Below are 13,100 nucleotides of genomic sequence, written 5' to 3'. Positions count from 1 at the left end.
ATAGCACGTTGGTTGATTCTCATTGGCACGCCAGCTGATAGATTTGGTCTTATTTCATTCTGTATCACAACTAGGCTCTCCTGTAGGACTGAACCTAATTTTGAGAAAGTAATAATCCCTAATCACTATTTGTTTTCATGTGTTGTAAATGAGTTTTGTTGCTAAGGTGTCATGTGCCTAATCAAATCAGACCTCCAGTTCTTTTATCTGCTTATACCACATAGTTTTCAGGCTATCAAATGTTATTTAAAACTAGGATCTAGAATATTTTTTTCTCCACATTTGGAAGGAGGTCAGATATCTTTGACCTCATTTCTTTTATTTTGTGTTTGTTTATTTACCACCAATGGTTTCCTTTTGGATTATTTAGCTGGAAAAAATGATTTCTACAGGGAAACAAGACCTGAGATTCTGCTCCACAAAGGGAAATACAGGGAGGCAATATTATCTGTTGAATATGTTAGCAAATAATTGGTCTTGGGTTCTTTTCCCAGTGTCTTGATGACACTGAGGTCATGTAACTTTACTTGTCTGAATTTATCAGTCTGTAAAGGTAGAGATTATAATAATGTATCTTTCTTATTTAGTTTGTTGACTACATACTATTCTAGAACTGTTATGTTATTTTTAAGATCTTGTGATCCACAGAAATATTGGTATTGTTGTATTGGTTTTTATTTCATAGTGTGCTGGCACTTGGCCATTAATTCTTAAATCCACTGTCGGTTTTTAGGGGGAAAAAACATGGAAAGTTTCCTCTTGGGTTTTTTCCACTAATTTTCCTTGATGAGTTATCCAGTTAATTAAATAAAAATGTTCTTCTGTTTCTGAAATATGTGAGATTTTCAGTCCTTTGAAAAAATGGTTATAGTCCATTTTCCGTATATTACTCAACATTAGAGATCTGCCTGCCAAATGATCCCAGGTGTGGGATTGCAGCAGGTAATTTCCTGAGCTGTATGGTACAGATGATTTTCTGTGTTAGAAGATGCTATCGGCTCACCTGGCCTCTTAGTGACAGAGAAATCCTTTGTTTATTCATTTAGTAGGCAGATTAACCCTAATGAATATTGGCTTCCTGGAAATAGATACAGGTGACAATGGCAAAGTGAGGAGCAGGGAGAAGGAAGACAAATTCCCTTTTCTTTCTTCACTTATAAATAATGGTGGCTTTCATTGGAGAGTGTTTTAAATCAGAAAGGAATGCAAAATATTTTAATTTAAAAGCTAGATTTAAATAGCCTTTAATTTTATAGTTTTGAATGTCTATATATGTATATTCTTTTCAGAAGAACTAAAGATTTGCTAATTTTGGCAAACAAGTTAGAAGTTTTATGTCTTTCAAATTAGAGTTAAATGAAAATATTTAATTAAATATTTCATGCTGGTTTGGGTAGAACCAGTCATTTGAACAGGAAAATGCAATCCTAATAGGTCCTCACACTCAGTTAAAATTTTGTGAATTAAAAAAGGATATCATTCTTGGGCCTCTCCTAGCAGATGAAAGGAAATGTGCATTGTCCTGTGTTCTTTTCTATAATCTGTTCATACTGCGTCAATAACATAGTTATTTGTTTTCTCAGGAGCAAAGATGAAAGACTACTATATCCATTAGAAAATTATTCAGAGAATTATGCTATAAATTCTAAGAAACTCTTAGAATTAAGCTATTTAAAATTCTTTGCTTTGTTATAATTTTTAACAATATTGGCAAAAATCATTTTTATGAATCTAATTATGGACATTTGATATAATTCTCAACAACATATGATGAAATGAAATGTTTGTGATTGCAGCTCTTAAGCTTTGCTCACTGAAAGAAGGAGTACTTTCCAACATTTTTCTGTGAATGATTTTGGAGATACATTATTCCCAAGACATGAATGTATAGACGCAGATGTGAAAAATCTCGTAGCATTCAACCAGACTTTTCCAGATCTTATAGCTATAATTTATTCTGCACTCTCCAAAGACTCCCAAAATGTCTTCTTTTGCATAACTTTATCCATTGGAGGAAAAGTTAAAATTCTTCCCCTCCACATGGTAAATGTTGAAGATAGGCTTTTCATGATGCATTTTGTAGTTGACTATAAAAGCTCTAGAATTTCCAGGGAGAAGTGAAAAAGCAGAGTTTATCTTTCCATGAAGATTTAAAATTTATGATTTCTCCCAGCTAGGGTTGAGATTCTCCTTGAATTGTGTTACAGAGAGTTCTGAATAATGAGATATATATGAATCGGAGGCAGTAATAAATTCTGAATGAATCTTTTGGTTTTTACTTAAGATTGCTTTATCCTTAAGACTAATGTTTCTATAACCTTTGACCGAATACAGAAGATCCAAAGTACTTCCAAGGGTGAGAATTTTTTGCTGGCCTCGTGTGAGTAGTTTAATTCATTCCAATTGTGTGGTACAGTATGGCATGTGATGTGAGCACATCAGAGATGTGTTTGCAGATTCTTAATTTACATACTACCTTGCCAAAATATGAAGCAATCCTTTATTTTCAAAGATATTGGAAAAAGAGAAAGCAACGTATATGTGTCACATTATCTTCACATGAACCACTGCCTATGTTAACTGGATTTTTCTTTCCTTTTAGTGAAAACCAAAGGACAACAGTCATTATACGATTTTGTATTTTAAGTATTTTCATAATCCAACATAAATTGGCCCACCCAAGGATTATGTCTGTCTTATAAAGATGTGTTTACATAGTCATTGGGTGAAAGATTGCAGAAGTTGAACCACTAGTTTTGAAAGTTGAGCCAGACCAGGAAAAATCAGGATACAATTTGGCACTTATGGAGACGAAATGATTTCCTTTTTAGCTGCTGATTTCTACTGGGAAATGTATCCTTGGACTGAAAATTGCATCCGGAAAAATGTTTATGTAGTGTTTTTCAAATGACTGATTATTCTTCTAACCTTTAACATGAACTGTGTCTAATTTTGGTCTCTTTTAACTCTTTCATGACGAGGGGATTTTTCTCTTTGTGGGAAAAATATTGCTAACAAACATATCTTTACTACTCTGAAACAAGAATGTCTTACACGGCAACAACAACATAAAATGTGTTAAGATTTCTTCTTGAGTTTTTTTTCCAGTCGGTTGGTACAGTGTCCTAAATTATCCACCCTTTATCACAGGCACTTAAGTTTTATATTATGGTGCTTCTTTAGAGAATAGTTGTAATCTGCTTGAGAGCTACATCTCCCCCTCTTATTCCATCACCACCTGCACATGTGAAGTAGGAGCTTATGGACATTTTCATGGGTAATATTTGACCCATAAAGTCTTCACAAAGATCAGTACTTGTTATATTTTTTTTTTCTTGTACATTTTGTGACTTTTCTGGCTAAATTACTGTCCATCATGGGTTTCAAGAGTCTCTGCTCCATGCTCTCTCCGCTCATGGACCTAAGTTAACCAAGGCTTCACCATTGAATTATTGCAGGTGACCATGGCAGAGGGAAGGGGACACTGGAGGTCTCAAACTGGTCACCTGATCACAATTCGTGGGTTAGAACTGTGCTGTCCAATATGGTAGCCACTAGCTACATTTGCTAACCTAAATTTAAATTAAGGAAAATTAAATAAAACTTGTAGTTCAGTTCCTCAGTTGCACTAGCCACATTACTAGTCTACCATATTGGACAAAACAAAATACAGAACATTTCCATTATACAGAAAGTTCTTTTTGAACTCTAAGAGGATGGGAAAGTACAATCCTCTTATGAGCCCAGAGGTAAGGAAGAAGTAAATACTACAATAGTGTCTAACACCACTAGTAAACTATGCGTTTGCAAATACTCCTGAGATGCTCTGTATCCTTTTTGGGGGGGGGGGGGGGGGCGGGGCAGAGGGCTAGCTAAAAAGGGAGGAAGATGATATAAATAAATACATACATGCAATCATGCATACCACATACTGCGTCTAGCTGCATGAAAAAAACAACTTAAGAAGCATACACTTAAAACTAATATTTTGCTAAGGAGGAGTCTTTATGTTAGAAATCTTTTTGAAGGAAGAATCTGTACTGCATTCATGTGACCCTGGAGAAGATGTTCAGGAAAGAAATACCACAATTCCCATTGAGCTCAGAAAATGTGATTAAGGAATTTGAATGTAATTACCCAAAGTTTGGCTTTTCTTTTAAGGAACCCATTCATTTTGGAGATTCCTTGATACTGTAAATCTGACAACTAAATCTGGTTTTTTTTGGAAGACTTCCACCAGGAATAGTGTGAGTCAAGGATGAGCACATCAAAAGGAAGCCCGTGCAGCAAGGACAGTCTGAGCAATATTATGTTTTGACTTGATTTTATCTATGGCTGATATTCAGAGGGGATATTTAGTGGAATGTGCAGAGCTTTGTTGAAGATTCATATCTTACTTGATTGGTTTACAAGCTTATTTAAATGAAAGATGAGGCAACAGTAAATATACATTCAAGCAAATCACACTAGAGTTATTTCTGAACACAGCAATAATAATAGATTTGGAAAATTTTCTATTTTCAAAGACAGAGTTCTTTGTACCCACAGTTGATGGATTAGAATTTGACAAGTGATAGACAAACCTCCAGTTCTTCTGTATCCTAAATGGTTTGACAGCTGTATAAAACCCCCAGAAAGCAAGTAACCCAGCAGAGTTTGTGACAGAAACTGTTAACCGTCCTTTTTGGTGTTTCTGCCCTGTCTTGTCAAACATCTGGAAATCAGCATGTCTGCAGTCATCTCACAACATGATTTTGCATTTACATCATTGTGCTAGCCAGTAGACGTTGTTTTTTTCTGTTTTTAAGGGAAAAGAAAATCAGCAACTTTTGGTCTGTCACAAGGTCAAGTGATGATTAGTGATGCAGTCTCTCCTAAACACATGTTTAGCCCAGAAAAGTTAAATCAGTTTCCAAAAATTTGGTAACCATTAGGGTACTTCCTAAGTCACTTCCGGATGTCAAGCCTAAGGTGGGGGTGGGGGGGGGACAGGGCTATATTGAGTTCTCTGCAGTTTTCTACCAAAGGGATTTAATTTGGCAGCTGATCCAGCCAAGGAAACACTCACGCAACGGCAGAACTAGACAGGAAACACTCTTGAAAGCCCTGTTTTGATAGAGGATCATGAGATCAGGCAAAGAGCTGTGAACTTTATATGCAGCCCGGGCCCCGCAGCACTAGGCTGGCCACCTGAGGGTATAGAATAAGAAAGGAAATTAAAGGAGGAGGGCCATATAACTTAGGCGCAGTTTTCTTTTCTCGAAAGAGGAATGCGAAAAGTTATGAAATTCTTTGAAGTAGAGGAACACAATTAATGAATTTTGTTGTTACTATTGTTTTCTGTTTTTGGTAAAACATTCCACCATCGTTATTCACCTTTACATTTTTAACATGAGCGTTAGCATAGACTACACACACTAACCTCATCAGTTCTAACCCCCTTTTTATAGCTCTCAGAAGAGCTGTCTCCCAAGGAAAACATTGCATTGAGCAAAGGTTGTACTTTTGGAAGATGGACGTTTTATAATGATAAGTTTTGACAACTTTCTCTGGTCACCATGTGTCTCCCAGGCCTGCCAGTGGGTGGGTATTTGTCAGGAATGAGAATATGTCTGAGAGGGGCTGCTTTATAGCAACCAGACTTGATTTTCAACTTCCAGGACTTTGAGCCTCCTTAGAGCACTCTGAAACAGAAGAGGAGCTCTCATGTGTGACGTTGGAGGAGACCTTGAGTGTCATGTTAAGGGAGGTGAAGGTCCTCAGTTTTAGAGCCTGGTTTGACACCTTTCATTCCTCCATGAACTTCTCTGTGTTCTTCTGTATCCATATTTAGAAACTACAATTTGATTTATTTCTTCTGTCAAGCCACTCTTCAAGATCTACAGAAGCCATTTTTGTGTATAAGGCAGACTTATTCATTTCTCACAGCAGATCATTAAATTATATTTGGCTTAATTGCAGTATTTAAAAGAAAAATAAAATCCGTATCTGTATTTAAAAAATGCTGCCAACACTTTTCTCTAGACCAAGAGTAGTTCTTGGTTTGTTGTTGTTTGTAAAGGTAACGTTGTATTCCACGGTGTTGTCATCCACACTCTGCTTCTGTGGCTCAGACAGCTGGCAGGGCCCAGATAGAGCATATGGACGTTGTGCTAATAGCATCTGGCCAGTTGTTCTAATCACATATTTGGTAAATAGGCTGAGGACCCATATTCAACTTTACTAGGTTTATATGACTAATTCTAAATTTACTGTAAATACTTTTTTATCTAAAGCTTTTTCAAATGCCTATTACTACTTAATAATAATTGCATGAGTATTTCTCTCAATTCTAATTTCCAGAGCTCCTTAAAAACCAACAAATAAAATATCTTCACAGTTATTATCAGAAACTGATCTATACAGTTTCCTTGTCATCATTAATTCTCATCTACAAAAGAATGATCAGTGCAGCCCAAGGAGCGCCCTTCATCAGAATAAGCGTAGAACTGAGTCTTAATTGCCTCTTGCCTGGAGCATTGCAGCAGTGTCCAGATTGGTCCGACAAACATCAGTCTCTCTGACCTGGCCACCTCCCCCAGTTTATCCTTCCTAATACTGATAGAATCTTCTTCCTCAAATACTGCTTTGATCATGTCACTCCTGTTTTCAAGAACCTTTGATTGTGTCCCATTTTACAGCAGGAAGTCTACTAAATACTACATACTAATGCTCATACTAAACATTTTGAACGAAGATTCAAAATTCTAGCTATGCTTCTTGTATAAGCACCTACACTCTAGTCAAGTTGGCCTCTTTTTTAGTTCGGTCGGGCTCCAAGCAGTTCAGACCCTAGCTCCTGAAGTCAGTATCAAGAAATTGTTTCTCCTAAGGTCTTATGATAGTTTTTCTTCATAAAGTCGGTGACAGACAAGGGTTCTGGTTGAAATGGGAAAAGCAGGAGGCTGTTTTATGCAGTTAGACACAGGAAGTGCTCATCACTTTGATGGATGCCAGTTCCTTAGTTATATTTTGTAGTTATATTTTAATAATGTCGGAGTGGAGGGAAACGAACATTTTTGGATAGATGTGATTGTGCCTCAGAGGGAGGCTGCCCTGTGTAAGGACAAGGTCCATATCTGTCAAGCCATGGTGAGATAACATTATCATGCCATCGGCTTTCCCAGACAACAAGCAAAAGAATGCCAACAAAGTCAGAACAGCAGTAGGCCTTGGCTCCGAGGCAGGTGTGTTGCTTTTACTGCCATAGAGCATCATATATTTGGCTGTCAAGCATGACATACTTTCTGGCCATACACACTCTGTCATTGGCAGATAAATGTAAAGTAGGTTTTAGGTTTGTCATTGGAAAAGTTAGCATCAATTTTGGAAGCCATGGACTCAACTGTTTGCTTGCTAATTTGCATGCCAGGCTGTGGTCTGATTTTGTACCTCAGGAGTGATTTCATATCTAAGCTTGTATCCAACAGTCCTGGAAGTATTTGCTATAATCTGGCTCTATCTTCCCATGCAAAGTGAATTTTCTCTGTTTTTCATGAATCTTGTTAGCTCTTCAGCCCATTAATACTCTCAGAAAAATTATTTATAATAATACCTTGAATTTATGGGGAATTAGAGCAACCTATAATATCTTCAGGAAAGATGTAAACCCCGTTTTATACATGAAGAAATTGAGACTCTTTTAGCCAGGGTAAACCAGTAGTTGGTCGACATAGGACTGGAGCCCACATCATTTCCTGATTCATATTCTATTCTTCCCTTCACTTTGCTCTCTCTCTGTGAGTGGGTTATTTCAGTATTTGACTCATGCATGAGATCTTTAGTTGTGTCAGATGTTTGCATTCGTCGATTCTAGAGTAAACTCTGCTGCTAACCAGCTATGCTGACTTTTAGCAAGTCCATTTAACCTTTTTCTTAGATTATTTCTAAAATCCTTTCCAGTGAAAAAATACAGTATGTTTAAATTTTATGATTCTAATTCCATTTAAGCAAAGTAAATCAAATCATAGACATTAGAGAGTTCTCACCTGGAATTTGTTTCTTTTTTTTTTCTTTTTTGAGAAAGATTAGCCCTGAGCTAACTACTGCCAGTCCTCCTTTTTTTTGCTGAGGAAGCCTGGCCCTGAGCTAACATCCATGCCCTTCTTCCTCTACTTTATATGTGGGATGCCTATCACAGCATGGTTTGCCAAGCGGTGCCATGACCGCACCTGGGATCCGAACTGGCAAACCCCGGGCCACGGAGAAGCGGAACGTGCGCACCTAAGTGCTGCGCCGCTGGGCCGGCCCCTCACCTGGAATGTTTTGTCTTATTTCTTAATGACATCAGTGAAACAAGAGGTGAGAAGAAGAGTTTCTGACTTTGATTGTTTTAATTATTTTAATTTATCTCCTGTCCCTCTGCCTTGGTCTTACTAAGTTTTGAATTAGGTATCAAAATTATTAAGCTGAGGGTACAAATTACAACCCATTAAGCAAAGTCATAATCTAGCTTAACGTTGTTAAAATGAAATTATATTCCAAACTTTTATAATCGTGTGAACAATTTGTGTTTGGGATTTTAAAATAAATCCTAAACATGGGAATCCTGTATCACCTTCACTAATTTATTATTTCTACATAAAGCCCTTTCTTCCTTGAGGCCCGTGAGCCCCCAGGCCCTTTCAACGTAGTGGTCTGCACTTCTCTGTTTTTCTTTCCCTGGGAGTGCTGATTAGTGACTTGCGGTGTGGATTCTGATTTATCGCAGACCAGAGCTGCCCCTTAGGGGCTGAGCAGAAACACTCATGAAGGAGCCCTGATTAAAAAGAGTGGTAATGAAGACAAATGTTTCAGAGGGAGTTGAGAGAAAACCAGTCCTTGGCATTCCCCATAGCTCCTCTGAGCTTTTGAAAAGGAGGTAGTGGTAGCCAAAGGAAATATTTCTCCTTTGTTGTTTATTTCTCATGGCACTGGAAACATTTTTCTTTTCCTCCTGGGTGTTCTAATTCTCACTTGTTAACTGCTTTTCATGCAGGGTTGCAATTAACCCCTGGCAGATTCCTCACCAGGTTCCCCTTGTAGCCACTCTATCCCCAAATAAGTTTTTAATGCTTTGACCTATAACCGTTTTTAAATTCTTCAGACTTGACACTTTTGCCTAATTTCTCAGATCATTAAATCACACTTCTGGGGTTTTTTCCAGTGATTTTTACTAAATTTGATCTTAGGTGCCTATAATCACCTTCCCTTCTTCTTTTTACAAGACAGAATGCCAGTAGAAAAAAGTAAATTCCCATTCACTTAGTAATTTTAATCACAACTAGGTCAAAAGTTTCAAATCTAGTGTTACATCCATAACCAAAAACCCCATTCCAAAATTACTCAAGTCTAGGTGGGAACCTTGGGAATAAGTGTCAGTGTTTGATCTGGGTCTTTAGGTATCTACCAAATCAGTGTCCCACCATCTGTGGCCATGTGAGCTGTAATCCACTACCCTGGTCCCACCAAAATTCTCTTTTCTTTCAGAAGATTCCCTAACATTGAAATTAATGCTAAAGATATAGATTGTTTATGACAGGCTTACATGATGAGTCTCTGAACTACACTGAATGGTCAAAATATCGTATCCAGAACACTTAGGGAAGGAGAAAGATAAAGTCCCATGGAAGCTATGAAGTATTCTGGTGAACAAGAGCAAACCACTACTCATGTACCTGGTAGAGTGCTGCTTCATCCTTCATTCAGTGCTGAGGAGGCAAGGGGGAGAGAAGGAAAGAAAAGAAGTAGAAGATAGAGCCCACCCCCATCCCGGTCAATAAGAGACTCCTTAGCAGATCTACATGGATTAGCAGAAAAATATCAAAGAACCCAAGCAAAGTTCAGGAAACGACCCCCCCCCCCCCACACACACACACACTGATCTGATCTGCTGAAACATTTGATTTCCAGAGGCCAATAGTGGTTTCTGATCCAATCACGTGGATTGCTTTTTTGGAGAAAGTCTCAGTGTACTTAGAGAACCTTGTCAAATACGCAAGATTAAAGGAAAATTTAAATCTAATCTAATCAGATGAACAAAGCTGGTAAAAAGATAGAGTCATTAGTGTGAGAGGAGCCTTTAAAGTTATCCTTATGGCCTTTCTGGCATTTTTACTTCTGTCTTAAAGCGAAACAAACAACAACAATAACAAATTATGAACTTAATGTTCTCAGATAGAAGGGAGAATTTGAAGTCATCCCCTTCTGATGAACATATGAGATGAAAGATCAACATTAGAGATGAAAGAGCACTCATTGAGAGAGAACTTGGGTAAAGACTTTCACACTTAACGTTGTTTCTGTTGAGATGTGGTCCCTCTGAACTCTTCCCCAACTATAGAGGCAAGGTCAAGGTCTAAGTCTAGGCTAAATGATGTCAAGTACAAGGGCTGTAGGAAAAGCCAGAAATTGCTGCCGCTCCTCTGGAAACAGATGAAGATGTAGGCTGCTGGACTAATTGCCAAGTTTGTAGGATTACTTAAGGCTTCTTCAGAGTAGTAGAATTCCATGCAAATTTGAGCCGTTTGACATTACTTTCCTGTTAACTGGGAAAGAAAGACTCTTAGTAATTTCTAAGACTGAACCAAATTCCCCCTCAAGTACTGATGGATTCTTCCTGGTCTTAAATAGTGGCATACTGTTCTTTATTTTTTCTGGCTTCAAGCAGCATATTAAGATTTCATGGATATCTGAATCTTTCTTTGAGTATCTGGGAACACATCAGAGAAAGCAGATAGAAAAGAGGGAAAAGGAAATAGGTTATTTCCTTAGCCTTTTGAAGCAAATGAATTGGAAGGGTGCTTTCTGTGAAGTTCATTGGCCCACAACTGCATGAAATCTCCAAAAACACCATCTTTTGTTCCCTATTGTATAATCTTTCACAAAGTATTTGTTAAAGACATATTTAGCACGATTTTCACATATGTATTCCCAGGATCCATAGAACAGAGTTGGAAAGATTGGAGCATTGGAAGACTATAAAGTAATTTGAAATTGAGGCATAGTCTAACAAAAGAAGCACACACAGAAAGGAGGAGGGAGAGTTTGCCTGATTTGGAAAATAAGTATTATAGTCTTCCTCAGTCTGGTATGGCTGGCCAGTATCGTTAGATAGGAGTGAAGTTCAGAATAAACACAGGAGCAATTTATACACATTTCTTCAAAAGATGAACAGAGTGGGGCCGGCCCCATGGCCGAGTGGTTAAGTTCACATGCTCCACTTCGGCGGCCCAGGGTTTCGCAGATTCAGATCCTGGGCGCACACATGGCACTGCTCGTCAGGCCATGTTGAGGTGACATCCCACGTGCCACAACTAGAAGGACCCACAACTAAAATATACAGCTATGTACTGGGGGGGGTTTGGGGAGAAAAAAAGCAAAAATATCCATTAAAAAGGTAGATCTCATGATGTGTCCTTACCACAATACCAAAAAAAAAATTGAAGGTAAAATAAAGACCAAAAAAACGATGAACAGAGGAAATATAATCTTATAATAGGAAGATTAAGATGAATAATAATAGTGAGCATTTATTGATTTTTTAAAATATGTGTTAGGCACTGCACTCAGTGCTTTATTAGCATTATCTCATTTAATCCCTATTCCATAAATTAGGAAATTGAGGTTTTGGCAGAATTAACTCAGCTGACAGGCTGGTTGAGCCAGGACTCAAGACAGGCATGTCCGACTCCAGAGCCCTCACTCTTTTATACAAAGCTGTACCATCTCCCTCTGTGACTTTGGTCAGTGAATCGTTTATATAACATGAGAGTTGGACCATGCAATTTCCAGATTCTTTCAATTCTTGGACTTTAGAAAAGTATTATAAAGTTGGGAGAACTCTGTCATGCTGAGACATTTAGAAAGAAACTGAAGTAGTGATTATAATGACATTTCAAATTAATGATACCTAATGTTGATTAAGCAAATACTATATACCAAGCACTGGTGGTTAGTGGTGATCTAGTGGTTAAAATTTGGTGTTCTCACCACCTTGTCCCTGGTTCATTTCCCAGTCAGGGAACCACACCACCTGTCTGTCAGTTGTCATACTGTGGCGGCTGCATGTTGCTGTGATGCTGAAAGCTATGCCACCAGTATTTCAAATACCAGCAAGGTCACCCATGGTGGACAGGTTTCAGTGGAGCTTCCAGACTAGAAAGAGTAGGAAGAAGGACCTGGCCACTCACTTAGAGAAAATTGGCCACAAAAAACCTATGAATGGCAGTGGATCATTGTCTGATAGAGCGCTGGAAGGTGAGAGGAAGGTGCAAAAAGACTGGGCACGGTTCAGCTCTGCTGTACACAGGGTCACTAGGAGTTGGAATCAACTCCATGGTGCTAACAACAATGTAATTAAATTACAAAAAGATCAGTTAATCCTCAAAACAATCTTTTTGGCATGTTTATTGTCCCTAAGAAAGACCATAATTATTCCTAATGAGTCACCACATCAAAGATGTAAGACAGTTGTTCAGATTTCAAATGGCATTATAGTACTATGTACCATTGTGGCTCTTATGAGTAATAAAAAATTGGAATCGTGAAGCAACAAATTTTTTAAAGAAATGTTTCTCTGGATTAGTACTCTGTACTTTTCTCTAACACAGTTTTTTTAGTAAAACATTTTTAAAATTTAGTAAAAGTGATATTTTGTTTTCACAATTTGAATTCATGTTATCGCACTCCTGTCTTTAAAATAGTTCCAAATTAAAGGTAGGCGGTTTCTAGTAGCTTGAAGTTTCCAGAATCTGACTTGGGATAGTAGCAGGACTATCTGAGCTAGTGAGGATGCCTAACCTATGTGTCCAGCACCCTGTTTCATGCTTCTCATACTGACGCTATGCGACCGTTGGTATTATCTTCATTATAGCAGATGATTATAAATACGGAATTGTTTCTTAATAGCTGTTACTTTGTGTCACTTAGTCCTAACTCACTTAATTCAAGGACTTACTATCTTAGCACTGGGGAGCTAGTTTAAGGATGATTTTGCTGCAGTAATCAGATTACGTTAGTGTCAAGTGTCCACTAATTATGAAGAAATTTATATCTGCATTAGGTAAATGTCATTTCACCAC

The 13,100-nt window shown here is 37.8% G+C and overlaps 1 protein-coding gene across 20 annotated transcripts in view; it reads left to right on the top strand.

The window, feature by feature from the left end:
• Window positions 1-13,100, top strand: part of BCAS3 (BCAS3 microtubule associated cell migration factor) — a 569,320-nt gene that overhangs the window by 341,635 nt on the left and 214,585 nt on the right. The window lies entirely within an intron of this gene.

The sequence above is a fragment of the Equus przewalskii genome, chromosome 10 (genome assembly GCF_037783145.1).
Source record: "Equus przewalskii isolate Varuska chromosome 10, EquPr2, whole genome shotgun sequence".
Lineage (NCBI taxonomy): Eukaryota > Metazoa > Chordata > Mammalia > Perissodactyla > Equidae > Equus > Equus przewalskii.
Note: the sequence above shows the minus strand (reverse complement) of the source record. Positions and strands in the feature narration are given on the sequence as shown.